A 4,670-nucleotide genomic window follows, 5' to 3' on the forward strand; every position below is an offset into this window, starting at 1 on the left:
AGCTTCAGCGCGTTCCTCGGCTTGTTGAAGAGAAGCTAATAAAGATCAAGATCAATATTGATTAGTCAAAGGTCAGAAAACAGCATCCTAAATAAAGTTATGCAATAGATACCTCTCAGAGCGTCGGCCTCATCGCGAAACCCAATGGATTGGGTGCCGAGGCGGATGAATTGGTCCATCAGGGGCTGGTAGAGAAAAGTGTCGAAAAATAAAGTTTGGGAATAATCAGGAAAGCTCGACAAGATGCAGCAAAATAAAGTTCTAAAGATACTTACGTCATTCACCAGAGGAGTCGAGGAACTCCCCAAGATAAGCGTTTGTTCATCGCCAGCCCCGACCTTGAGTCTTTTCGGAGAAGGCGCTCGGGGGCTGGGCGGTGGAGTCGACGTATCCAGCATCTGTTGGAGGGGAGGCGAAGAATCCGCGGTCATGCGAATTTCTTCGGAAAGGACCACTGTGTTAGACGTGCTCGTGGGAGCCGCGCCAGTAACCGCGAGTTCTTCTTCGTCCTCCTCTTTGTCGCCACTGACAACATATGAATATGAATACGACAAGTAAATAGATGTCATGCCAAAATATAAAAACAGAGAAACTTACGAGCTAACTGAGCGTGCATCGCCGTAAGGGTCAAGGTCATCTCCATCATCTGGGGACGATTCCTCGGCAGCAGGTTCAGTAGGCTTGGAGGCGCCAGAGTCTTCAGTTTCATTCCTCTTTCTTTTGTTTCTGGGAGAAACAACGGAAGGAGGAGAACCCACAGACTCGGAGGCGTCTGATTCCGTGTTTTTGTCAGAAGAAGCCGCGGATTTGTGAGATCCCGCGACTTCAGTTTCAGAGGGAGTGGATTCTTGCGACTCATCATTAATGATGGTTCACTCATCCATCTCTCCACCTTCAAGAAGGGGAGGAAGAGAAGAAAGAATTTGGTGGTTCTGTCAAAAAAGAAGCAAGTAAATACAAAAAACGACAAGACAACAAAATAGTAGTCGACAAATGTCAAGCATAACACGATGAAAAGTTACTTACTTCAGGAAGGGCGTGGCTGCCACTATATGGCTTCACGCGGCATGAGGTAGGGACCTCATCCTTTTTGCTCAGCGAGGAAAAACGTCGAATAAGCTTCTCCAGGTCCTTCGTGGAAAGATCTCCGGATAGGCGATCAACATCTTTTTCGCCAGTCTATGCCCAAAGGGGTTTTTTGCGAGCCTGTAGAGGCTGCGCCCGGATCCTAAGGAAATGGGCGGTAATTTGAACACCCAACAGCTCTTCACTGCGAGTGTTTTGTAGTTGGTGGATGCGCTTCATCAAAGCATCGGTGGCGGCTTTTTCCTCGGCAGTAGCTTCAACATCCCAAGATTTGCGCCTCAAAATTTCGGCAGCACTATCGAAGGGAGCAATGCCGTACTCTTGGCCGCCGATGGTTTTGTCTTGGATGTACAGCCACTTTTTGCGCCATCCTTGGATGGAGTCGGGGAACTTAACGTCGAAATAATCTACGTCGGATCGGACGCAGATGCAAACGCCGCCTACGTTATAAACGACGCTGCGAGAGTTGTTCCGCCGGAGATAGAAGATACGTTTCCACAAGCCCCAATGAGGATGGGACCCGAGGAAACATTCACAGAGGGTGACGAAGATAGAGATGTGAAGAATGGAGTTTAGGGTCAGCTGATGCAGTTGAATCCCATAAACAAAAAGCAATGCACGAAGAAATTCGTGGATAGGGGAATAAAGACTGCGGAGGAGGTGGTCAATGAAGGTTACCCGGTAGCCCATCGGTGGCTTTGGAGCGCTCTCGTCGCCGGGGAAGATGGGGGAGTCTTTCTGGACCAATCCAAGCTTCTTCAGGTTCTTCTTGTCCTGGTTGGTTGATACGCGTAAAGCACACGTCCGTTGGGAACCCCAAGTGGAAGGTATGATGCGTATAGAAGCAAGTTACCCTCAGTAAGAAACCAAGGTTTATCGAACTAGTAGGAGCCAAGAAGCACGTTGAAGGTTGATGGCGGCGAAGTGTAGTGCGGCGCAACACCAGGGATTCCGGCGCCAACGTGGAACCTGCACAACACAACCAAAGTACTTTGCCCCAACGTAACAGTGAGGTTGTCAATCTCACCGGCTTGCTGTGAACAAAGGATTAACCGTATTGTGCAGAAGATGATTGTTTGCGAAGAACAGTAAAGAACAATTGCAGTAGATTGTATTTCAGATGTAAAGAATAGACCGGGGTCCACAGTTCACTAGCGGTGTCTCTCCCATAAGATGTTGGGTGAACAAATTACAGTTGGGAAATTGACAAATAAAGAAGGCATAACAATGCACATACATATATCATGATGAGTACTATGAGATTTAATCAGGGCATTACGACAAAGTACATAGACCGCCATCCAGCATGCATCTATGCCTAAAAGTCCACTTTCAGGTTATCATCCGAACCCCTTCCGGTATTAAGTTGCAAACAATAGACAATTGCATTAAGTATGGTGCGTAATGTAATCAACACAAATATCCTTAGACATAGCATCGATGTTTTATCCCTAGTGGCAACAGCATATCCACAACCTTAGAACTTTCTGTCACTGTCCCAGATTTAATGGAGGCATGAACCCACTATCGAGCATAAATACTCCCTCTTGGAGTCACAAGTATCGACTTGGCCAGATCCTCTACTAGCAACGGAGAGCATGCAAGAACATAAACAACTCATATATGATAGATTGATAATCAACTTGACATAGTATTCAATATCCATCGGATCCCAACAAACACAACATGTAGGATTACAAATAAACGATCTTGATCATGATAGGCAGCTCACAAGATCGAACATGATAGCACAATGAGGAGAAGACGACCATCTAGCTACTGCTATGGACCCATGGTCCAGGGGTGAACTACTCACACATCGATCCGGAGGCGATCATGGCGATGAAGAGTCCTCCGGGAGATGATTCCCCTCTCCGGTAGGGTGCCGGAGGCGATCTCCTGAATCCCCCGAGATGGGATTGGCGGCTGCTGCGTCTCTGGAATGTTTTCCGTATCGTGGCTCTCGGTACTGGGGGGTTTCGCGACGAAGACTATATGTACGAGGAACGGTAGGTCAGGGGGCGTCACGAGGGACCCACACGCTAGGGCCGCACGGCCAGGGGCTGGGCCGTGCCGCCCTGTTGTGTGGTCGCCTCGTGGCCCCACTTCGTTTCCTCTTCGGACTTCTGGAAGCTTCGTGGAAAAATAGGCCCCTGGGCGTTGATTTCGTCCAATTCCGAGAATATTTCCTTACTAGGATTTCTGAAACCAAAAACAGCAGAAAACAGCAACTGGCTCTTTGGCATCTTGTCAATAGGTTAGTGCCGGAAAATGCATAATAACGACATATAATGTATATAAAACATGTGAGTATCATCATAAAAGTAGCATGGAACATAAGAAATTATAGATACGTTTGAGACGTATCAAGCATCCCCAAGCTTAGTTCCTACTCGCCCTCGAGTAGGTAAACGATAGCAAAGATAATTTCTGAAGTGACATGCTATCATAATCTTGATCAATACTATTGTAAAGCACATGAGATGAATGCAGCAATTCGAAGCAATGATGAAGATAATGAGTAAACAAATGAATCATATAACAAAGACTTTTCATGAATAGTACTTTCAAGACAAGCATCAATAAGTCTTGCATAAGAGTTAACTCATAAGCAATAAATTCTTAGTAGAAAGCTTTGAAACAACACAAAGGAAGATATAAGTTTCAGCGGTTGCTTTCAACTTTAACATGTATATCTCATGGATAATTGTCAACACAAAGTAATATAACAAGTGCAATAGGTAAACATGTAAGAATCAATGCACATAGTTTACACAAGTGTTTGCTTCTAAGATAGAAAGAATAGGTAAACTGACTCAACAATAAAGTAGAAGAATGGCCCTTCGCAGAGGGAAGCATGGATTACTATTTTTGTGCTAGAGCTTTTATTTTGAAAACAAGAAACAATTTTGTCAACGGTAGTAATAAATCATATGAGTTATGTATAAGATATCTTATAAGTTGCAAGCCTCATGCATAGTATACCAATAGTGCCCGCACCTTGTCCTAATTAGCTTGGATTAACACGGATTATCATTGCATAACATATGTTTCAACCAAGTGTCACAAAGGGGTACCTCTATGCCGCCTGTACAAGGGTCTAAGGAGAAGGTTCGCATTGGATTTCTCGCTTTTGATCATTCTCAACTTAGACACCCATACAGGGACAACATAGACAACAGATAATGGACTCCTCTTTTAATGCTTAAGCATTCAACAACAGTTAATATTTCTCATAAGAGATTGAGGATTTGTGTCCAAACTGAAACTTCCACCATGATTCATGGCTTTAGTTAGCGGCCCAATGTTCTTCTCTAACAATATGCATACTGAAACCATTTGATCATGAAAATCTCCCTTACTTCAGACAAGGCGAACATGCATAGCAACTCACATGATATTCAACAAAGTAAAAAGTTGATGGCGTCCCCAGAAACATGGTTACCGCACAACAAGCAACTTATTAAGAAATAAGATACATAAGTACATATTCTTCACCACAATAGTTTTTAAGGCTATTTGTCCCATGAGCTATATATTGTAAAGGCAAAGAATAGAAGTTTAAAGGTAGCACTCAAGTAATT

This window comes from Lolium rigidum, chromosome 3, assembly GCF_022539505.1.
Source record: "Lolium rigidum isolate FL_2022 chromosome 3, APGP_CSIRO_Lrig_0.1, whole genome shotgun sequence".
In the NCBI taxonomy this organism is placed as follows: Eukaryota; Viridiplantae; Streptophyta; class Magnoliopsida; order Poales; family Poaceae; genus Lolium; species Lolium rigidum.